At 39.8% G+C, this 25,162-nt stretch overlaps 1 protein-coding gene and 1 long non-coding RNA gene across 6 annotated transcripts in view; one reads left to right on the top strand and one right to left on the bottom strand.

Moving 5' to 3' along the window:
* Nucleotides 1-25,162, bottom strand: part of JAZF1 (JAZF zinc finger 1) — a 327,155-nt gene that overhangs the window by 185,593 nt on the left and 116,400 nt on the right. The gene's annotated exons all lie outside the window — the stretch shown is intronic.
* On the top strand, nt 1,484-25,126 carry LOC135362093 (uncharacterized). 3 transcript variants are annotated; one of them, XR_010406450.1, is made up of 3 exons: nt 1,484-1,615; nt 4,527-4,727; nt 24,999-25,126. It is a non-coding gene; the product is annotated as an uncharacterized LOC135362093 (long non-coding RNA). The 3 variants fall into 3 exon arrangements; XR_010406451.1 differs by lacking the exon at nt 24,999-25,126 and adding an exon at nt 9,646-9,980; XR_010406452.1 differs by lacking the exon at nt 1,484-1,615 and adding an exon at nt 3,727-3,848.

Below are 25,162 nucleotides of genomic sequence, written 5' to 3'. Positions count from 1 at the left end.
GGTATGTGTGTGTGTTTGTGTGTGTGTGTGTGTTAGAGAGAGAGAGAGAGTGAGTGGGGTAAGTGTGTGTGTGTGAGAGAGGGTGAGTATGTGAGTGTGTGTGTGTGAGAGGGTGTGTGAGTGTGTGTGAGAGAGAGGGTGTGTATGTGAGTGTGTGTGAGAGAGGGTATGTGAGTGTATGTGTGAGAGGGTGGGTGTCTGTGAGAGAGAGGGTGAGTGTGTGTGTGAGAGGGTGAATGTGTGTGAGAGAGGGTGAGTATGTGTGTGTGTGTGTGTGTGAGAGAGGGTGTGTGAGTGTGAGAGAGAGGGTGAGTGTGTGTGTGAGAGAGGGTGAGTGTGTGTGAGAGAGAGAGGGTGAATGTATGTGTAAGACAGGGTGTGTGTGTGTGTGAGAGGGTGTGAGTCGATGTTGGCTAACAGTGGAAGGAAGGAGAATTCACCTCCTTTCCAAGTCAGACTGTCCCAAATGATTACACTTCCTTACTTGGGATTCTAGGAGCTTGAATGTAGATGGATTTGGTATAAACTACTTAAAAAAAAAAAAAGGTGACGCAGACATGGGAAAAATGAAACTAGGCATCTTACTAAAGTACAAAATGATGAGGCAGCACAGAATTCCATGACCACATCTACTTCCCAAGCCTCAGCTCTCCAGAGCCAGTAAAATCTCACTGCATCATGCCTCTTCACTGTCCAAGACATTTTTGTGTCTGAGCTTCATCACTCTGAGGGCAAGACCTACATACCTCAGATTATTTGAATTTAGAGATGATGACTATCAGGCACACAAGGGCCAAAAGTTTTTATTCTAAGTGTCCTTGCCAACAATTAGGAAAAGGCCGCCTTACTCTTTATTAACAAATCCTCAGAGGAGAGAATTTCCCTGTAACATAGCTGTCTGGCAATGGAGAGGGCCTAACGACTCATAAGCATCTCAGAAACAGTATTTCTCATACTGACTAATGCTACTAATGACTGTATCCTCTGAGAAACTGCTAAGGAGAAATTTTAACCACTGCTGGGCTTTCAAGGAATGGCTCCCTTCCCACGCTATAGGAGATCAGGCCTCCCTAACTGGGTTCAAAGATCTAGATCATCCTATGACGTCTTGCCTTCAATCGCGTTCACTAGTCCAAAGATGATGGGGTCACCTCATGAAAACAAAGTCCTGGGTGGGGGAAAGAGGTAGCCTTCTTGGGGGAGCAGAGAAGTAAACCATTACCACCAAGAGGAAGAATGTGTTGAAGGCACACAGGATGGATTTTGAAGAATGAATAGGAGTGAGTCGGGTTAAGAGGGTTGGGAGACAGACAGAACATTTCGGAGAAGGAGCTGACTGTGTGATATAAGGAGGCAAGATGGAGTGTGACGTTTGGGGAACGAGGTGCCCCCCTCGGATTTCAGCATAGGGTGAGGGGAGGGGAGTGGGCAGGATGAGGCTGGAGAAGACACTGTTGCCAGTACCATCCAGGGAGTCCTCAGGGTCCTGCTAGAATGTGCTAGAATATCCCAAAGGAAATGACGACACACTGAAGAATTCTGAGTTTGGGGTGTGTGACACAATCAAATTTGCATTTTAGAAACAGCACTGGCCACAGCTGGAGAATGGATCTGGGTAAGGCTGGGGGTTGGGAGTACGCCAACACTGGCAAGACAAAGGAACAAAGATAAAGTAACTAGTTTATTTATTTTTTTCTTAAGATTTTATTTATTTATTTGAGAGGAGAGAGAGACAAAGAGAGAGAGATGAGCCGGGGTTGGGGGGCAGAGGGAGAAGCAGGCTCCCTGCTGAGCAGAGAGCCTGACATGGGGCTCGAACCCAGGACCCTGAGATCATGACCCAAGTGGAAGACAGACCCAACTGACTGAGCCACCCAGGCGCCCAAAGCAACTAATTTATGTAAAAAACCAAAAACCTACCATCCTTTTACCTACGCTTGGCAGGAGCAGTCCTTGGCTAACACTGTTTCCCTGCTTGGTTCATGTGTCCTATACCATATTCTACTATTAAGTGTATCTATTTGTCTACCTGGCAGAGGCCCCTGGGGTCCCATGATCCTGCAAGAACATAAGATGGATGTGTAGCTGCTGCAAAGGCCCTGAGTACCTCTGTGAAGTACACTGGAATACTGAATGAAGGTTCATACTAAGAGGGGGAGCTAAGTCGGTAATGAAGGCAATGAAGAGTAAAATTAGGGAACCAGCAATCTGGCCAGAGATGGCCTCCTATAAAAAGATGGACGCCTGTTCATGGCAGCCCATTACCCTCTTTACCCCAGAAGATGTGCTCTTTGCATGCAAGAATCCAAGTGTTGTGAGTCCATCTCTTCCCACGTGACCTAACACCTCTGACTTTCAGCTCAAGCGGGACCTGCTCCGAGAGCCAGAGCTTGGACTGCCCTCCCATAAACCCCACGCCACCCACCTTCAGCAGGTCCACCCAATCATATTTCCATGCGCATCTTTGCTGATGGAGGAGGACTGCTTTTCATTCATCTCTGTTCTCTGTTCTCACAGCCTGGCATGTAACTCAGTGTTTGTCTTAAGAAACACTGTCAGTTACACATTGCTTTAAAAATATTGCATAGCCACTGTAAACAACAGTCTGGCAGGCCCTCAAGAAGATACCCATAGAATTACCGTATGACTCGCAATTCCACTCCTAGGGATACACCCAAGAGAACTGAAATCAACTGTTCAAACAAAAACTTGTACACAAATGTTCAAAGCAGCCTTATCCATAACAGCCAGAAAGTGGAAACAATCTACATGTCCATCAACGGATGAATAAACCAAATGTGGTATATTCATACAAAAGAATACAATTTGCCCATAAAAAAGAAAGAAGTACTGATACATGCTACAACATGAAGGAACCTTGAAAATACTGTTATGTAAAAGAAGTCAGCACAGAAGGCAGGGCATTGTATGATGCCACATATATGAAATATCCAGAAGAAGCAGACCCATAGTGACAGAAAGCAGACTGGTGGTTTCCAGGGAAGCACTGCTGAATGAGTGTGGGGGTTTCTTTCTGGAGTGATGAAACATTCTAGAATTGGATAGTGCTGCTAGTTGTACAATGTCGTGAATGTGCTAAAAACCACTGAATTGTACATTTTAAAGTGGTTAAAAGAGTGAATTCTACGTTTTTTGAATTTTACCTCAATTAAAAAAATTGTAACTTTGTAAATCTAACCTGACTCAAGACCCAAATACATGAACCTTTCTAGCCTGTGTGAGTGTCCATCTGTCCTTCCTTCCTCCCTCCACTCTGACACCCCTCTCCACACCTCCTTTTCTTTATTCCCAGCTCGCTAGGGACCTAGGACAAAGTCAAGCCACCCTGTAGTCCTCAATGTCACCTGTGAAATGGGATTTGTGCTAACCTGATCGTCTTACAATTTTTTTTTATTTTTATTTTTTTTAAGATTTATTTATTTATTTGAGAGAGAGAGAGCATGAGAGGGGGAGAGTCAGAGGGAGAAGCAGACCCCCCGCTGACCAGGGAGCCCGATGCGGGGCTTGATCCCAGGACTCCAGGATCATGACCCAAGCCGAAGGCAGTCGCTTAACCGACTGAGCCACCCAGGCGCCCTGATCGTCTTACAATTTTTTCTGCTCTCATGTTCAAAGGACAATTTACTGGAATGACGTAGGTCCCACGCCTGGGATGCCCCCAGCAGAGAGTGGGCACAGGGATAAGAACTCCCCTTCCTCCAAAGGGTTTGCACTCTTCTTGCTGATGAGGTGATCTGCTGAAGAATTTTAAGAGTCTGTCCACGTTCTCTGAAAGTTCTCCAAGATAGCAGTAGTTATAAAGAAAGCTAATAACCTACTCTTCTAAGGTAAAAAGAAAAAAAAAACTACAAATGTATTTTTCTTTGGTTTTTAATTAAAACTGACCTTTCTGAATCTATGGCTGGAGGCAGCGATAGTCATGAATAACGATGTCATTTACTGGTGACACTAACAATGTGGCAGTACAATGAAAAAGGCTATGATGAAAAATTCATCATAGAATTCCTAGGTCTCTACGTAGCATCTAATTGCTGGGGCGAGGGTGGGGGGGGGGGCGGGATACAGACTGAGAGACGTTATAATCACACTTAAACAAAGGACTGACCCAACCTTCTTTGAAACCCATTTTGGGATTCTCAGGAATTTAGTGTCAGTTTTTCCTTTAATGCTTCCAACAACAGGAAAAGCAAGGGGGAAGGAGTTCGATTGTTCCAAAGCGATGACATCTTGACACCAGGGGTCACCAGCCTCTTAAACTCTGAATGAGGTAAAACCAATGCCTCCCCAAGGGGCGGGTAGGTAGGAAGGAAGGAAGGAGAAAGGCTGGGGGAAGGAGAAGGAAGGTGAAAAGTAGGGAGGCATAAAAGAAATCGGCTCTGCTTCTTCAAAGAAGGCGGGGCTGGGGCTGGGGGAGGCGGGAGTGTGTCTATAGAAGTGTCGCTGAATGGCTGTGTGCCTCAGAGCGCATTTTCCCTAAAATCTAAAATGTTTTCTTCTGACACTAGCTGGGCTGCTTCCTTTGTTCCTCAGCAAGTCAACCCACACTGCGTAACAGATGAAGGGGAGCTGCCAGGAGAGGAAAATCTTTCTAAGGGACACCTGAAGAAAACGGAACTGAGCTTAAACTATCTCTCTCCTCCTCCTCCCATATTCTGGATTATTCCAAACTCAGGGGGCGCAGAAAGTGATCAGAATAAGAACTACCGGTAAGTGCAGTGACCGCAGTACAGACTGAATTGTTAAGTAGAGTGAGAGCCCATGGGAAGGCTGATGCCGTCAGGAACACTTCCCATAGGTGTGTGGGGCTTTTTGGTTTAGTTTGTTTTACCATCACATTAATTACTTACAAGCACTGGGACAGGTATCCTTCTCCAACTTTTTCAATGCACAAATACAAAACTGCTTGTGCTACATTTTCTTCCACTTCTTAGTGAGCGCTTACTACTGTGCCTAGCACGATGCATGGAGCATCCAACCCATTTACTTCCCACAAAACCCTTAGGAGGTGAGTATTATAAAGAGCCCCCATTTTTACAGTCAGGCAAACTAATGATTAGAGAAGTTAAGTAACTTGCTCAAAGTCACTCAGCCTTGTAGATATCAAGTCTGTTCCACACCTGGGCTCTGAACCACTTTGCTGACAAATGGCATCTATCATGTCAAATTATACAAAACTCGCTTGTTCTTTTTAATGGCTGCATGGTATTACACATAATGAATACTCCAAAAAATTTTTTAAAGATTTTATTTATTTATCTGACAGAGAGAGAGGGAACACAAGGAGGCAGAGGGAGAGAAGCAGGCTCCCCGCTGACCAGAGAGCCCGACGTGGGGCTCGATCCCAGGACCCCGAGATCATGACCTGAGTCCAAGGCAGACCTTGACCAACTGAGCCACACAGGCGCCCCATGAATACTCCAAATTTTATTTAACCTGTTCCCTTACTGAGGGACATTTAGGCTGCTCCCAGGTTTTCTGTACATAAATACTGCTCTGATGAATTTCTGTAGTATAGCAGTAGATAGCCGCAGCTAAGGTCAAAAGTAGGTATGTTTTAAGTTTGGGTAGGTGCGACCCTCCTAAACAGGCTGTGTAAATCTAAACTTCCAGTAGGAGTGTAAGAGAAGGCTCTTCCTGCCATGCCCTCCCAAGCATCAGACATTATCAGTCATTTTAATTTTTGGCAATCTGAGAGATGAAAACTGAATCCAGTAGTCGTTTTCCTTAATGGTAAACGAAGGCATTTTCATGTTTATTAGCCATTTGTATTTCTTACGTGATTGCTCATATTCTCCCCACACTTTTCTATTCCCCTGTCTCTCCTTACTGATTCGTGGGAGCTCTGTATAAATTCTGAATACAATACTGTACCTGCTACATTTGTTTCATATACTTTCTCCCACTTGGGTATCCATACTTTATTTTCCTAGTTTCTTTTGCCATAATTTCACAAAACTGAATTTGTTAAATATTTTAAGACTTCAGGGCTCCTTGTCATGCTTCTAAAGACCTTCCCCATAACTATAAAAGTATATTGCTTTATTTTCTTCTAGAATTTTATGGATTTGAAATAGATTTGAAATAGCATAAAACAGGGATCTAAATATTTATTTCCCCAAAGAAAGGGTTGACCCTTGAACAACATGGGTTTGAACTGTACAGATTCACTTATACACGGAATTTTTTCCATAAACGTTATTGGAAGAGTCTTTGGAGATCTGTGACAATTTGAAAAAGCTCAGACGAACAGTGTGACACTAATCATCTCCCCGTGAGCAGCTCATTTCTCTGACAAATTGCCTATCACAGTAAAAAGTGATCTCTTGTGGTGGTTCTCCCTATTAGTAGTTAAGTTTTAGAGGGAATCAAGTTACATGCAGATTTTTGACTTCGCACGGGGGTTGGCACCCCTAACCCCCATATTGTTCAAGGGTCAACTATAGATATTAAATAGCCCATCCTTTCCTACTGAACTGAAAGTTTTATCTTTATCACATATTAAATTCTTATGTACCCACAGACCTATCTATAGATTCTCCATAATATATTGTAAAATCTAGTAGGGCAAATGCCCCACAATAATTTGTTTCAAATATATTTCTTTGCCATCTTTACTTATTCTTTTATATGAACTTTAGAAGCAACTTGTCAAGCTTTAAAAAGAAATTCTATTGGGATCTTACTGGAATTGCATGTAAGTGTTACATTAATTTGGAGAAAACCTGCTTTATAATACTGAGTTGCTAGCCGGAAGTGGAACGTATATCCATTTATTAACAGCTTTATATACATTTCAGTAAAGTTTTTGTTTGCCTAATATACATTTTTTGGTTAATTATCCTTTCCTATTTTTACAGATTGTGATGCCATTGTGAGAAGTGTCATTTTTTTTCTATAATACTGTATATGTGGTTAATGCTATCATATAGGAAAAATACTCATTTTTGTTGATTCATATTCTAATGATGAAATAATCTTGCTGAAGCTTTCTTTTTTCTGAGATTTATCACACATAGAAATAATTATGTAGGCATTAGCATTTTATCCTATTAACAGCGAATTACACTGGTTTCCTAATATTGGACTATCCTTAACTTCCCACACTAAGCTTACAAAATCATGGTTGTATTATTCTGATAATGATGTGTATTATACTGACAGGTGGGATGGTTCCACATGTTCTTGGTCATATTCTCATCTGGTTTACTTAAAAGACTTAGGCTGATCTGTAGAATAAACCTAGATGCTTACTGTGTTTCTCCATGCTTAGGCATTTCTCTCTGCCAATGCCAAAATGTTTATCTGGTATTTAGGAGGAAGGAGATGGCTACTTTTCATAAAGGAATTGGATGGTTGGCTAGGATGGAAATGGAAGGGTGGATAGATGGATGAAAAGGAGTAATTTTCTCCTATGGTTATTTTCTATTTGTGTGCTCTTTCTTGAGTCAATTTTGATAATTCAATAATTGTTTGAATTTCCAAATTCATTGTTAAAAAGGAACAGTTGGTTGTATCTTTCTCCTTTCTCTGATTAAGCTTGCCAGAGGTGTCTCTATTTTATCAATTTTTTAAAGATTTTATTTATTCGCCAGAGATCGAGAGACAGAGAGAGACAGAGAGAGCACAAGCAGGGGAAGCTGCAGGCAGAGGGAGAGGCAGGCTCCCTGTTGAGCAGGGAGCCCGATGTGGGACTCGATCCCAGGACCCTGGGATCATGACCTGAGCTGAAGGCGGACGCTTAACCGACTGAGCCACCCAGGCATCCCTATCAGTGTTTTCAAAGAAAAGTTTTCTCAATTTTATTTATCAAATCTGTTAGGTTTTTTTCCTTTACTCTTGTTTTCTATAATTTCTGAATTTATAGTTATTACTTAGGTTGCTTGACATTTGGGGTAAATTCTGTTGTTCTTTTTCCTCAAATATTGATTTGGGTACTTAATCTATTTTCAGTAATTCTAAGTTTCTTATAAATAATTTATATTTAAATATACTATCATTCTATTCTATTATTTGCACTTTGAGGGCCGCATTGGCCACAGCTTACAAGTTGTTTTTTTTTTTTTTAATTTTTGTTTATTTGACAGAGAGAGACACACAGCGAGAGAGGGAACACAAGCAGGGGGAGTGGGAGAGGGAGAAGTAGGCTTCCCGCGGAGCAGGTAGCCCAATGCGGGGCTCGATCCCAGGACCCTGGGATCGTGACCTGAGCCGAAGGCAGAACCTTAACGACTGAGCCACCCAAGCGCCCCAGCTTAGAGGTTTCTATAGGAAGCGTTCTCATTCCCAGTAATTTCTAAATAGTCTTTCATTCTAATTATGGTTTTATTCTTTATTCTTTATCTAAATTATAATTTTATTCTTTAACTGAGAGTTTAAAAAAGGTTCATACAAAAAACTGTACATGAATGTTCACAGCATCATTATTCATGATGGCCAGAAGGTGGCAACAGCCCAAATGAACATCGATGGATGAATGGATTTAAGAAAATGTCATAACCATACAATGGAATATTATTGAGCCATAAAAAGAAATCAAATGCTGATTTGTGTTACAACATGAATGAACCCTGAAAACAAGCTAAGTGAAAGAAGGCAGATACAAAAGGACACATATTTTATGCTTCCATTTATGTGAAATGTCTACAATAGGCAAATAAAGGAAGAAGGGAAGTAGGTTAGTGGTTGCCAAGGCTGGGGACAGAAGTGAATGGGAAGGGAGGTCTAGTGGGCTCAGGGCTCTTTTAGAGGTGATAAAAATGTCCTGAAATTATGGAGTGTTTATGGTTGCCTAATTCTGTGAATATGCTTAAAAAAACAAAACAAAACACTGAATTGGGGGCACGTGGGTGGCTGAGTCAGTTAAGCATCCAATTCTTCATCTCAGCTCAGGTCTTGATCTCTGGGTTGTGAGTTCAAGCCCCGCGTTGGGCTCCACACTGGGCATGGAGCCTACTTAAAACAAAACAAAACAAAACAAAACAAAACACCCCACAGAATTGTATACTTTAAAAGGGTGACTCTTATGGTATAAGAACTGTACCTCAAATAAAAACAACAGTTACAAAGAATAGTATTTTAAAATTTCCAAGGCTGTCCTTGTTGCTGACATCTAGTATTACTGTATCTTATTTGAAAAACCTGGACTATGCATGGCATCTAACTTTTGTAATGTGTACAGATTTTCTTTGTGGCCTGGTCCATACTCGATTTTTGTGTCACATGAGTACCTGAAAAGAATATATGCTCTCCTTTTGTTGGGTATTAATACTGTCATTAAACCAAGTTTGTTAATTGAGTTACTAATATTTACTAATATTTTCAAATAATATTTGTTATTGAGTCTCTGGACAATTTCTAAGAGAGACATTATGACTGTGTTTTTAAAAAAACCACTGTAATATAAGTTTTTATTTAAATTTCAGTTAGTTAACATACAGTGTAATATTAGTTTCAGGTATATAATACAGTGATTCAGCACTTCCATACAATACCGGATGCTCATCAGGACAAGTGTCCTCCTTAATCTCCATCACCTATTTCACCCATCCCCCTCTGGTAACCATCAGTTTGTTCTCTATAGTTAAGAGTCTTACTGTACTATTTTATCTTTTTTTTTTTTTTAAGATTTTTGTTTATTTATCTGAGAGAGAATGAGAGACAGAGAGCACGAGAGGGAAGAGGGTCAGAGGAAGAAGCAGGCTCCCTGCTGAGCAGGGAGCCCGATGCGGGACTCGATCCCGGGACTCCAGGATCATGACCTGAGCCGAAGGCAGTCGCTTAACCAACTGAGCCACCCAGGCGCCCTTACTGTACTATTTTAAATGAATATAATTTACTTAGGATAAATAATGTCACTAATCTAGTAAAATTCTACATTTTCTCCTGCAAACTGGTTTCTGAATACTAATTTTTCCGGCTCCTTTTGTGTACTCTTCATCTGTTTCACTTACAAGGAACAATCTCCCCAAAAAGGCACCCCCTGACAACCTTACCACTGAAAATATGTCCTGAAATACACAGGCAAACGCCCTACAAAGACAGTGCCATGAAAGAGTGTGATAAGTGGCACAATCAACATTTAAAGATCACAAATAAGAACAATTAAAATCAACAAGTAACTCAAAAATCGTAAGGGAAGAAGTCACACCTAAAATTGATCTAGACGGGCATTTAGAAACCCTACCATGTGATTTAGTGACAGAAACTAAACATTCTAGTGTGGCCTAGTAGAAAAGAAAAACTACTGTCATTTTTTTTTTTTTTTCTGTTTAGGAGCTGATGTACTGAATCTTTGAAATCGCAGGTTCATTCCGAGGGCAGGCCTCATGTGATGTTTAAAGGGGAAAAAAATTAACCTTGTGCACACCTCCTATATTCAAGATCATTAATGAAAAGCCAGAATGTTTAATTTGCTCTGATGTTTCTGCTTTCTGTCATTTTTGTATAGTTAACAGGATCATAATTTAAGTAAGTCACACATTGTAAATAACCTGGCTATATTATTCTCTCCTCCTTAGTAATTAGGCCCCCTTTTGTTACAAAGAATCCTTTAAACCATTTAACCATGAGTGGTTGTAAACTGCTCGTATTAAAAATTGGGTGCTCCCCCTCCTAAGATGAATAGCACCAAGGAAACGGCATACCTTTTGGTCTCTACATCATTCTCATTTTACTTGAGTTTCTGGAATCGATTTGACAATTTGATAATTTTAATACAGGCATAAAAATCTACTATAAAAAATTCTGGAAGAAAGCAATTCCTACTGACACTGTCACTTTGCATCAGTGCAAAGGAGAGGTGCTGCACAGATTTGTAATCTACTCACTGACAAGCGGTTTCTTTAGCCTCGTTTGAAAATGATCAAACCATTTGGCACGGCAAGAACTGAAGAAGTATTTTAACAAAGAAAAAAAAAAAAAGAAAAAGAAAAAACCCCGCGGTTCTCTCTCCAATTTCACAAGGAAAGCAAAGTAACCTGTAGCTTTGTGTTACTTGAGATTACTTGAAATGCGGATCAGTCAGGATGTTAAAATCAAACCTGTAAAAATCATGCTAAGACTCACAGTCTTAGAATAAAGGACACTCACAAAGATGAGAAATCATCTTTATCCAAAGAGAGAGGAACAGGTATGGAGACTATTTTCTCTTTATTGTGGTAAAAAATACATAGCATTAAATTTATCATCTTAACTGTTTTTAAGTATATGGTTTAGTTGTGGTAAACATATTCACATTGTTGTATAACAGATTTTAGGATTTGGGTAACTTTAAATACTTCAGACACTCATCTGAGTGATACAATCTTTGTCCATGTGTGACTGGCTTATTTCACTTGGCATAATGTCCTCAAGTTTCATCCATGCTGTAAGCATGTGTCAGAATTTCCTTATTTTGAAAGGCTTAATAATATTCTATTGAATGTACAAATGTTCACTGACAGAAAACCACATTTTCTTTGTCCATTCATCTGTCAATGAACATTTGGGTTGCTTCTATTTTTTGGCTATTGTGAATAATGCTGCAGTGAACATGGGTATGCAAACATATCTTCAAAACCCAGCTTTCAATTCTTTCAGGTATACGCTGGGGAATGGAATTGCTGGATCATGTGGGAATTCTATTTGCGGGTCTTTGAAGAAACTCCATACTATTTTCCATAATGGCTGCACCATTTTCCATTCCCACCAACAATGTACAAGGGTTTCAATTTTCCACATCCTCACCAAACGCTTGTTGCTTTGTTTTCTTTTTCTTTTTTTGATAGTTGCCATCATAATGGGTCCAAGATGACATCTCATTGTGGTTTTGACTTGCACAAATTTCATGATTAGTGACCTTGAGCATCTTTTCATACGCTTCTTGGCCATCTATAAATAGATCTTCTTTGGGGAACTGGCTTTTCAAATCCTTTGTCCATCACTTAATCAGGTTATTTGGGTTTTTGTTGTTGACTTACAGAAATTCTTTATATTCTCAATGTTAGCTGCTTATGAGATATATATAATTTGCAAATATTTTCTCCCATTCCATAGGCTGCCTTTTCATTCTGCTGATTGTTTCCTTTAATGTACAGAAGTGTTTAAGTTTGATATGGTCCCATTTGTCTATTTTTGCTTTTGGTGCCTCTACCTTTGGTGTCATATCCAAGAAATCACTGCCAAATCCAATGTCCTAAAGCTTTTCCCTATATTTTCTTCTGGAGTTTTAGGTCTTCAATCCGCTGGAGTTATTTTTAAAGGTAGACTAGAAACTCTAAAAATTATGTTGTCTGATATCAAAACACATTTCTGAGAGAATCAATTCACTATATCTGACATACATTATGCTTTCAACTTTAGGTTTCTAAATTAAATGGACTGATGTGGGTAAGACTATCACAATTACAGTTAGGAAGAAATACTCTTTTTCAGGGGTACATTCAGGAAATAATCAAAGAAGTCTATTCTGCTACCTAGCAAAATAAGATAGTACATAAAACAGTACTTTCATATCTCCTAGCAATGGCAAAAGTATCCTAAAGATCCAAAATATGCTGTAATCCTAAATGACAGATTGCAACAGATAAGAGTTTGAAATGAAACAGCTTTTTAGACTTTCACCACACTACCAACTGAGTTTTAAGCAAAGGAGCAGAACGGAGTGGAAAGAACTGGAAAATGCTGAGAAGACGCGGGCTGAATCTATCCACACGTGGAAATATGCTAGAAGGGCTTTGTGGGACCCTCCCACTCTCATCTTTCCCACCCAAGCCTCAGTCACAGCAGCTCTGCAGTAATTTTTTTTAATCTGTTGAATCAGGCAGAAATAAAAAGGACAAAGGAAAATCACTTCTGTTTGAGCCCCTCCCAGGATTAAAATCCAGTTTCTTCAACTGGGGGGGAACCAATGTAATTCTTTGCCTGTTCTCCAACTTTTCATATATGCCTTCCCAAATATAATTTCCCAAGTCCATTTTGAGTTCTTTTTTTTTTTTTAAGATTTTATTTTTAAGTAAAATCTCTACACCCAATGTGGAGCTCAAATCACAACCCCGAGATCAAAAGTCCCATGCTCTACCAACTGAGCCAGCCAGGCGCCCCTTGTCAAATCCATTTTGAAAAGAAAATGTGCCATAAACTGATTAATAAGGGAAAACAAAAGTTTCAAATACTATCTGCCTCAGGGTAGGTATTCCTAAATATACTTAAATACACAAAATACTACTTTGATAATCAATGCTATTTACCTAGAATGCCTTTCTTATTTGCCTTGACATAAAACTGACCACACAATAGTTATAAAAGTTGAAGAACTACAACGTAAAAGAATCTATCCTTTAAAATTTGACCAAACCCAGTGGTCTTTTATAACAAGTGATACAAAGCTTTTTAACTAGTCGATGGCAATGCAATAATCAGCAATGAAACAAAAATGGGTCCCTTCCTGTGTGTACAGAGAACGCTGTACCATCACTTGGAGAGGGAGAATGACCCACTGCACCACGGTGTGGGCCAGGGCACATCCGAGACTCAGGGACCCCTCACCCTAGTGCACTGCTGACAGGATCTTTATTTGTGGTTTGTTTGGGTATGTTCTGGCCTCACTAAAATGACTTGTAAATATTTCTACTGTTTCCCTTTAGGGAAACCCAGGCTTAGTATAAAATGTGATTCTCTCATGCTTGGGGCCGTTAGGGTAAACGTGCTTCGTGTATCCCACTTAAAAAGTTAACTCAGGAAGAGGTGCAGACTCTGGTAGACACAGTCTGCCTTTCTTCCTGCTGTCTGGTTAATGTAGCAACAGGCTGCTCAGGAAGGAAGGGGAGGGAGACGGACGGCAGAGCTGAAAAGACTGCTGGCTGGCGCGAGGTCGGATTTACCCCACAGACTTGCCCACCATCCTTCCCTGAAACAGGCTACAGCAAATGGTGCCCACGCTGCATTGTGAGTTAAAGTCCCTAATATAGGTGCTGGTAATGTTCTAGATGGTATCCACATGAGTATATATGTACCACACATTTGTAAAAACTAATTGGGTACACTTAGCATTTCTGTATTTGATGTCAATAAGAATTTGAAAAATTAAGTTTTAAAAGTTCCCAATATTGACTTAATATGGCACCAATTCATTCCCATTGGGCTTTTTCTTCACTAAGCTTTTGCAATGACCTGACCTCTCCAAATTCCAATCTCTCTGCCTTCCAATATCCTTTATGCAGCATTAACATATTAAAAACTTCCTGAAGTCCAGATCTGGTCAAATTATACCCCAGGTTAAAAAAAAAAAAAATCCCTGTTTTGCTTTGTTGATTTCAGTTGCTCACGGTCTATAAACTCCCCAGCCTGGCACTCAGGCTGCCCACTCCTCACCCAGGGTCAGCCATGTGTGCTGGTCCAACACGCTCCTCAACGGTTGTCTCTGAGCCTATCCTCGGCAAATTTCCCACCCTGCACTTTGGTTCCATGTTATTCCTTGTCCCATACTTCCATCCCTGTCCAGATTTCCACCTCAGACTGTTAAAACCCTATCTATTTCTTTCCAGATTCCTCCAAGTGGATAATAATAGTAACAACAACAAATAGTTGCTTATTGTGTTTGTTAGTCGATAATGCTTTAATACTCTTTATCACATAGAATATAAGCTCCGCAAAGGGAGGACTCATTTTATCCACTTGTGTATCCTATGGGCTTGAAACAGTGGCTGGAACATAGTAGCTGCACAACAAGTATTTACTGATTTGATAACTTTCATGCATATGAGCCTGTTTCCCATACACTGTGCTTTACACATATCATTTCTATTCCTAAAAACACCCTTGCGATACATATAATACAAGCCCTACAATCTAGATGAGAAAACTAAAGCTCAGACATGTCCATGAACTTGCCCCAGGCCTCCCAGCTCTGAGTAGTCTGGATTCAATATCCTCTTCTTTCGAATTCTCAGAAAACAATGTACCCCCACTGTGGTGTGCATCTTCTGCCTGAGACTGCAGTTATAGAAGAGCCTGTCCTTTCCTGCTAGTTTCCATTCTTTATGAGCAGAGAGAGTAGTTACCAATCACAGGACCCAGCCCAGAGTCCACGATGAAGGAGGGGCCTCCATAAATATCTAGTGAGGCACTGAATGGCACATGATAAAGGGGGTGGAGAGAGTATGATTTGGACAGACTCTCAAAAAATTTTTTTAAAAAGCTGGAGCACACAAAATACATGAAGTGAGCACTAATTAGCACAAGGAGGCAAGTTAATGAGAAAAAGGAGGCAGCTCACACCACGTGTATATAGGACAGTAGCGAGAAGCTCCGTGTTCGATTGGGCTCCCGGGAATGCAAGTCTTTAGTGCATAAAAATGAACTTCGAGACTCACAGGGCAACAATACATTGAAGGCAACTTATTTTCTTGTACTATTTTGGGGGAAAAAAACCTGTTTAGGCTGGACTGAAAGTATTATCTGAATGTAAGCATGAAACTTCACAGAAGAAGAAATCATTCCAAACGTTTTACTCCGTAAGAACCACGTCTACCATATCATAAGGGCCAAACTAGTGGATTAAACTAAAAGCCAACACGGCTTATGAAATCAAGGAAGCTCCCCCGCTTTATCCTCAGGCAAGGCTCAGGTTGCCAGGTGGCAATAACCAGCATGGCCATGCACTCCCCTTCTGTCTTCCTTATCCTAACAGTTCCTGGTGTGCACTCTTGCCTGCCCCCTGCTGAAGCCCCTTGTCATGTCTGTGGCCCCTTGCCTCCATGACTCAGGAATCCAATTATGAGGACATTTTGGAGCGCATCCATCTCTAATGTGGGGCTGCCTATACCATCCTCTATTAATAAATACTTACACAAAATGTCTTGTGCCTTTAAGGGATAAGATGTTAAGCTGCTGTCCTAGAACATGCCAAAATGTTAAGTCACTAAATTAATTCTGGAGCACAAAAATCATACTAATTCGACCATTTTCCTCACTTTCTCACAGTAGAAAGTAAGACTGAAGCTAGTTCCCAGTGAACTGCCAAGCTGTGACCCTCACCGCTGAGTAACTTCCAGCCTTTTTTCAATTCTCAGTAAGCCTGTAAGGCTACACTTTTCTAAGTACCATTCCGCTGCCTCCCTTAAGTTTTGATAGGTAAATGTTGTCATTATTATTTCTAAATATTTTATCATTTCTGTACTCTGTGCTTTGTCTTGTGATGTATTTGAATGCGTGCTTCATAATTTCCAAACATGGGGGCTTTTTTCTAGTTAACTTTCATTACTGAGTTCTAATTGAATTGCAGCTATTTGGTTTGTATGCCAGTCCTTTTAATTTGTTGCAAGTTGCTTTATGGTGCAATATTCTCAAATATTTAAATAAAATTTAAATATTTTATTTTCTTAAATATTAAAAAATATTTATTATTTTAAACTTTAAAAGTACGCATTCTTCAGATGTTGGATACAGGGTTCTTTATATGTCTTTTGCATCAAGCTAAATACTGTGTTCACTGTGTTACTCATTTCTTGCCTCCTGATCTACCAATTAATGAGAGAGAGAGAGAGAAAGAAAGAGAATATTTTAAAAATCTCCTCCTATGATAAAGGACTGTTTTATTCTTCCTTGTAATTTCAATAATTTTTACTTTATATATTTTGAAGTCATCGTATTAAGGTATTAAGTTATAAAAGTTTAGAACTGCTTTATGTTTTTGGTAAACTGTACCTGTTATGACCTTCTTTATCACTAATAATACTTTTGACTTAAATTCTATTATTAGTACATCAGCTTTCTTTTAATAGGACTCTGTCTGGTGTATAATCTTACATACCTTTAATATGTATGTAGTTGTGATTCTTTTAGTAAACAGCATATCGCTAGAATTTCTAAAAATCCACTCTGATAATCTTTATCCCTTAGCTAGAATAATTTGTCCATTTACACTTAATATAATTACTATTATATTCGAATTTGCTTCTATCATCTTATTTTGTGCTATTTGTCTTATCTATTTCTATGTTTTTTAAGTTTTGGACTGATTAATTATTTTATTTCTTTTTTTTGCTTCTACTGGTTTGGAAGCTAAGAACTTTGTTTAGCTTTATTTAGTGATTATTCTAGAAATAGTGACATGTATACATAATGTATCTAAATTTTAAATCTAATTTCAAATTTTAAAACCCAAATTTTATCATTTTCTTCACCTTCCTCCAAAATAACAGGTTATGTTTAATCACTTCACGACTGATGGTGCTGTGTTGACGTATACTTTATTTTCTAAGTTCATTACCTAAGACAGTTAATGCTGGTTCAGATTTACCACTTGCCTTGTTTTTTGTTCCTTTTAAAAATTCTGATATTTTTATTTGAAAGCTCTTTCCTTCTTTGCAAAATTGATACTTTAGAAACTCCTTTTGTGAGGCTCTGAGGATGACAAATCTTTTCCTCACCTTCTTTTCTCTAAATATTGCCCTGTTTCACCCTCATTTTTGAGAAATAGATTTAGCTGGGCAGAATCACAGACTTCACTGTGATTTTCTCTCAGCCTGCTGAAGACACAGCTCCACTATTTCCTGCTTCTATCATTGCTGTGTTAAACTGCTGATTTGTTCCTTTGAAAACTATCATCTCTGACTACTCTGTCATGAGATCTTTGTCATGGCATTGTGCAGTTTTACTACATCATATCTAGGTATGGACCTCTTTTTAAGAAATTTAATCTGGCTTGGAATTTGCTGGGTGTCCTGAATCTGTCCCCTGATCTCTTTCATTTCTGCCAAATTCAGTTTTCCTTCTCTCTTAGCCTTTCTTCTGTAGTTTCCCTCTTTTTGTCCCATAGTACTATATTCTGAACATTAATTCAATCTTCTTTTCCAGTTTATTAATTCTCTCTTCAATTCTATCTGTTATTAAACTGCCTTTTAGGCTTTTAATTTCAGTTATGTATTTTTTATTTATATAAAATGTCTTGCTCCTTTTGAGACAAGCTTTCAATCTCTTCTTCCATTTTTATTATTTATTTATTTATTTGGTGGGGGGGGCAGAGAGAGATAGGGAGAGCACAGAGGGAGACTGAGAGGGAGAAGCAGAATCCCGACTGAGCAGAGAGCCCCATGCAGGGCTTGACTCCGGGACCCCAGGATCATGACCTGAGCCCAAGGCAGATGCTTAACTGACTGATCCACCCAGGCACCCCTCTTCTTCCATTTTTAAACACAGAAAACACACTTATTTTATATATTGTGTCCGATTTAAATTCAGTATCTAAAGTCCTTGCAGGTTGATTTTGCTGACTCCTTCATGATGATTTTCTTGTGTTTTGTGATTTTTTTTTTTTTAAATGGGAGCTAACCATTTTAGAAACTATGTGAGGGTCCTTTATGGTCAAATTAAGGTGAGTTCCTCCACAAAGAATCTGCATTTGCTTCTGCTAGGTACTGGGAGGGACTACCAACCTTAAATGTTTTTCTGATCATCTGGCCAGTGTGAATTCTTGCTGTAAATCCATGAACTGTCTAGAGGTTACAAATTTTCTGAATTTTATGTTTGCTCCACCACATAGTTTGAAGGTTCAAGATAGAAAATTTTCCTTGGAAGAACCTGGGTTTTTGTTACCCTAGTTCGCCATTACCAAGAGAATGTAGCTTAAGGATTCTAGCTCCATAAAGGAAGGAGATTTTGCTAATTACATTAGCCAACTTCGGTGGGTCCAGGGTTTTGCCTTCTGTGGCCCAGGAGATTATGAAAACCTAAGAGCAAGTTTAAGGTAAGTCAGCCTGCCCTGCTCAGCTTAACTCTCTGGGTTTCCAAATGTCACTTGGTATTTAACATCCGAGCCAGTTTTCCTTGTCTTGTCAGATCAGCAGTATACTGAAAAATAACTCATTCCATCAATCTTGTGGGCAGTATGGTATATAGGGGTTCAGAATGGGAGCTCTAAAACCAAACTGCCTAGGTTCAAATTCCTGTACAGTACTTATTAACTAGGTAGTCTTGGGAAATTTTTTTCAGTTTCTGCCTCAGTATCCCCACCTGTAAAATGGGAATAAGAATAGTATTTGCCTCATATGAGGGTTTTTGTGAGGATTAAATGAGTTAATACATATAAAGCACTTAGAACATGCTTGGCCACAGCCAGCACTCAAAAAAGAAATGTTGCGGGGCGCCTGGGTGGCTCAGTCGTTAAGCGTCTGCCTTCGGCTCAGGTCATGATCCCAGGGTCCTGGGATCGAGCCCCGCATCGGGCGTCCTGCTCGGCGGGAGGCCTGCTTCTCCTTCTCCCACTCCCCCTGCTTGTGTTCCCTCTCTCGTTGTCTCTCTCTCTGTCAAATAAATAAATAAAATCTTTAAAAAAAAAAAAAAGAAATGTTGCTATCATTATTATTACAGTTAGATACTAGTGCCGTACTGAGACCTTACAGTGCAGATGCTGACACTCTGCTCGATAATATTGTTCCCTTCTACTACCACTTTGTAAAAATCAAGTTCTGTAATATGTAACTTTACATTAACGTTTTTGCCAATACATTTATTTTTATGAAACTTCTAGTTAAGAAAATATACAATACACATAAAAATATATATAATAATGAATGGCAGACACACTTCACTGAACATCCCTATTTATCCACGCTTGTAATTTAAGACAAAGAGAAAGCACAATGAAATTAAAAGGCATAAATTTTAAAAACCCAAAGAGTGATTTTCATGATGTCTAATGGACAGAGCCAGCTGTTGCCATCAGGTGTAAAGGTGAGCAACTATGTGGTATGTTGGTAATGAGTGTGACCTGGGGCTTGTTAAATAGGGTTATCCTTTGCTCTTCTTAAGCCTTATGAGATAGAGACACAAAAATAAGAGGCATAAGAGTTTTCAGGCCCAGAGTGTCTGTTTAGAGGTGAAAAGCTAATATATTACAAATTATGTAAAAGGCACATACTATGCAGTCTTTAATCTTTTAATAATCAGAGAGATCGTTTTGTAAGACAAGTATTTCATGAATTTAGTATGTGCTCATTTTAAAAATAAAGTGTCAAAATCAATCTATCATGAACTCAATTTTTAATTGAGTACGCAGCTTACACGGCCAGCACTGACGGGTTCTTTCAGTTACAAAGTTACAGAGTGAGTCCTCGAACAGAAATCAGCTCCTTTTGATTTACCTCCTGTTCTTAACGACAACAAAACAAAACATCCTTGACTAAACTGGAATTTGGGGTTGTGCCAGTTATCAGTTTATCCTGGCTCAATTCCAAATTCACCCTTTAACACCTGCTCTGTGATAATGAACTAGACTAAGCATCTCTTCTTTACATTGAACTCAATATTAGGCTTTGTCAGTAGAGGGCGCTGCAGGGACACTGCAGTGATTCCAGCATACTGTTTTTGCATCTTGGTCCCTCAGCACTGCACGCATAGGAGAACATCTGGTGATGCTCTGTGCTCCAGGCAGGAGTCCAGAGCACGCAGTCCCTCAGTGACCATGTAGGACTGTTCTGGGCCCAATAACTACCTCCCCACAGCCCTGCTACACCCTGCACACTGCAATTCTTGCACCCACAGCTGTAACCCAATTCCCTCTGCACGTTGGCCCATCAGCCTCAGCTTGCCTGTGCCCAGAGTGTTGTTTCCTGCTAGTCCATCACTGTGGGCAGGAGTGGCCCACATAACCTACAAACTTCCTGCCATCCCAGGAGGTGTGTCCACACCTTTCCAGTGAGGTCTGAACCCCAGCCATGAGGAAGGGTCCCTTTCCAAACCTGTCCTTCCTTGGTATTCTTCAGCTCCAGAGGAGCCTTTAATGTTCTCTTCACATCCTATGGTTACTCTCCTATCTCAGCTTAATAATTCTTTATTTTAGATTTTTTTTAAAGTAATCTCTACACCCAATGTCAAGTTCAAACTCATGATCCCAAGAGTTCATCCCCCAAGAGTTGCGTGTTCTACAGACTGAGCCAGCCAAGCACCCCAATAATTCTTTATTTTAAACGTTCCCTATTTGAATGATGGTGTGGTTTCTGTCTCCTGGTTCGACCCAAACTGATATAGTGTTTCTGCATTTCTAAATTCATATAGCCATGCATTCTTTTCTTATCATACACCACTCCCCCTATCGATTCAACAAATTGTCTTTTCGTGTACATTACACCTAAAGTGTTGGCCAACCATACTCCTCACATGTTCTGAAAATCCTTGAATGATGACAGGGAATATCTCCCAAGCTTATTTTATGCTTTTCTTATATCATATGAAAGAATTCCAAGCAGGGGTGCCTGGATGGCTCAGTCGTTAAGCGTCTGCCTTCGGCTCAGGTCATGATCCCAAGGTCCTGGGATCGAGCCCCTCATCGGGTTCCCTGCTCAGCGGGAAGCCTGCTTCACCCTCTCCCACTCCCCCTGCTTGTGTTCCCTCTCTCGCTGTGTGTCTCTCCCTCCAATAAATAAATAAAATCTTTAAAAAAAAAAAGAAAGAAAGAAAGATTCCAAGCTTAGCACCTCATCTACCCAAGGATTTCAAGTCAAATTAATTATTTCATCCTCTTTATACACCCTGGCCTTTCTTCCCCTCACAAAGAAGGGATGGTCTTTCGTTCATAATTTCAAAATAACAAACAGAAGATTACCTTATTCTCAAACATTTTATTTTGACAGGAATTTGCAGCTCCCAATCACTTCCTGGGTAATAACTTTCAGCTAAGATACTAAAAGTCATTTAAAAGTATGGGCTATTTGTCCATTTATTCAACATTCTTTGAGTGTCCAATATGAGACAGATCCTAAACCAGGTACTCTGGCATAAAAAGATGAGTGAGGCACAGTCCCTTCTGTTCAGTGGAATAGGACCAGAACATTGGTGAAAAGGGGCGCCTGGCTCAGTCAGTGGAGCATGTGACTCTTGATCTCGGGGGTTTTGGGTGTGAGCCCCACATTGGGTGTAGAGATTACTTAAAAATAAAACCTTAAAAAAAAAAAAGAACATAGGTGAAAAAAAGAATGAAAAGGAGGGAGACTTAGCAGTGAAAGACTAAAAAGCACTCCCAAAGAATCACCCTTGTAATCACTGTTAAACAGTATTAAATCCCTCTTAAGTATTACTGATACATTCAGGAGGGAAAAGGATCAAATATCTTCAAGAGTGAAAATTTACAAGTTCCATACCACATCCATTTGGAAACAGATTCTTAAATGAAGAAGCTGAATTAAATTAAAGAAGAAAACAAAACTACCTACACCATAGTAGTTACTGTTCAAAAACAGAAAAAGAAAATGCGGTGTCTCATTCGTGATATTTCTCCAAATTCCTTGGTAAGGAAAACAAGCAGAGAGCGAGGATTACAAAATTTTTTAGGACATCCAATTCATTGGCATGCAAATATCTTGACATTTTACAACTGTATTTTCAGTAACATTTGAGATTCCCTCAGTAAATAGTTTCCAATCTATATGCCTCTCTTTGACATGTGAGGGAGGCCTCGAGAAATGCCACCGTCTGAAAATCATCACAGTGGAATTTCAAATGCAATGAGCTGCATCTCGTGTCTACATAGAGAGCTTCAGCAGGACTGCAAGAGATGTTCTCTTCTTTCTCCCCAAAAATAATTCTAAAAGGTCACACCATTCTAATAGTGATAAGTAACTGCCAACAATTTTTTTAAATTAGGCAATCTTATAAACGATAATTTTTTAAAAATAGAAATGACTGAGACAAGCAAAATTTATACACATCAAGAAAAACCAAAGACACGGAACTAACGCCCCTCAATGACCAGAAAAATCCAGCCATAGTCACTTATTTCCATCTTTTAATTTTAAGTCCCATTAATTTCCCACAAAAATATAAACATATTTCAACCAGCAGCATTTTCTACCTTCACTGGCCAGCAGGAAACCAGCATAAAATTTAAAAAAGGAAACTATGTAAAAAATACTCTATAAGTGGGGTGCCTGGGTGGCTCAGTCGGTTAAGCGTCAGACTTCGGCTCAGGTCATGATCTCGGGGTCCTGGGATGGAGCCCCGCATCCAGCTCTGGGCTCAGCAGGGAGTCTGTTTGTCCCGCCCCTCCCCCCACTCGTGCTCTCTCTCTCAAATAAATTATAAAATCTTTTTAGAATATTATATAAGCAAATGCTTTTTCAGTTCTTATCCCACCATGTGAGCAGAAAGCAACATTTCTGGAAAGTGATTATTAACTAGAGAAGAATTAAAAGAGATACAGTCCTACTCATTACCCACTTCATAAAGAACCAGTTTTTAAAAATAAAGCAATGCATTCCAAAAAGTGGTTGCAAAAGAAATTCTGTACATTTTCAAACAAACCTAATGACAGTTGAGAAAACAAACTGTCGGCAACACTAGTTCAACAGCGCTTCCCCATACCTCATGTTTGCCAAACAAAATATCATAAATGTGGGATAAAACAGAAAGAGATTCTTATCATCTAATTCAGTCTCCTTTGACAGATTTTGAAATCAAAGACCAAATAAAAAAATTTTTTTTTCTTAAAAACTGCTCTGTTACTGGCCTTATGAGCAGGTGGAAGAAATAGGTGCCACTTGAGAGGCACTAGGAAATGACCAAACCTTTAAATTTCTTGACCAGCCTAATGGGATATCTGAAATGGTCCCATTAGAGATTCATTCTACTGGATTATGCATCAGATCTAAGAATCTGGAAGTTAGGAGAGCATTTATAGATTACTGGTCTAAGCTCCTTCACGGAGCATATCTGAATTACATTTAGGTTAAGCTCTTTTAGGGAAATGACTGTGCTCCTTGGCCTCCAGAACCCCAGAGAGCCTGGCAGACAGTAACAATGCACAAATCAATTGTAGTGTTGGTGAAAATGGCCAAATAGGTCAAATGACTTTCTCCCTGAGCACTGATCTAAAATCCTCTGGGAATAAGACTCTGGAGAGGTTGTTTTTAACAGTAGGAGGGACCAGAAGGGAACCCCAGAGACATAGGTTGGAATTCTTGCAAATGTAAGCAGAGTGAAAGCTCCAGGTAGAGGAGGGGCGAGGGAAGCTGGGAACGTGCCTCAAGAGAGCATTCTGGAAGGTGAAATGAGGGAATGGAAGAAACACGTTTTGTTTATTGCACAATGTTTCCCAGACCTCCCCTGCTAGTGAGCAGACCGTAAATGTCACTATCCTGTCCCAACATGTGCTGTTAAGTCAGTGCAAGATGACTTAAAAATGTTGCAACTATGTTAAAAAGATTACCAAAGATGTTTTAATTCTTAAAATCTTGTTAACTAGGTTAGTAAAATCACAACAGTTTAATGTGATAGCTGAAAGAAAAAGAAGAATCACCAAAACATCTCATGACTTTTTTTTTTCCCTAAGAAATTGTGTTTTATAGGTCCTCCTATTTGTCCTTCTTTTTAAATTGGAAAAAAGCAGAGAAAAGAAAACTACAACATGTTTTATTTTTGTGTTAGCTAGACAGCCTGGGGCTATTTTTTCTTTCTTTTTCTTTCCAAACAATGTACCTTTTAGATCTGACAAAAAAGACAGAAAGGAAAGAGCTGAGCTCTATCAAGCAAATTTTTACTGGTGACAAAAATACTGGACCAGATGGATTGCACTCTGGCCAAGAGCTCAGTTAAATGTCCACATGAGGACTGCTAGCATCAGCACGGAGCCTGCTAGTTCTTCTATCTGTTTTTGTTTTTATTCCGCCAAGAACCAAGGGCTTAGCGATGCTGAGGAAATGACCCCCAGGCAGATTCAGTCTCTTGCTTAGCACATTACCTAAGCGTTAACACCTTAGATGCGTGGCATTTCCAAAACTGGATACTTGCTAAAAGAACGCTGGAAAGGCTCCGACCCAGGCTGGGTCAGGGCCGGGAGGGCAAAAGCATCCACGACAAACGATGGGAGATGCCAGACTGTGTAAGATCGCTCCCTTCAAGTCCTGCAGGATTCCTGTGTGTGCTCTTGGGCTGTGACTATCCGAGCACACACAGAACATTCTCCAGAGGATGGCTGCGCTGGCTGATTTTGTTCTTGTTGTTTTAAGACTCTAATTGGGAAAACCAGTTTGTGATTCCGCTTTATGACCTGAAGAGATGAATGGCCTTTTTAAGAAAGGCTTTCCCCCAAAACCCTACAGAATCCATCCAAATGATGCCTCCACTCATCCAGAGCCAAGAGAACCAGCAAGTACCTCCAGAATCTTGGCAT

The sequence above is a fragment of the Mirounga angustirostris genome, unplaced genomic scaffold, assembly GCF_029215605.1.
Source record: "Mirounga angustirostris isolate CCGP_5_RB_7025 unplaced genomic scaffold, mMirAng1.0.hap1 SCAF_12, whole genome shotgun sequence".
NCBI classification, from domain to species: Eukaryota; Metazoa; Chordata; class Mammalia; order Carnivora; family Phocidae; genus Mirounga; species Mirounga angustirostris.
Note: the sequence above shows the minus strand (reverse complement) of the source record. Positions and strands in the feature narration are given on the sequence as shown.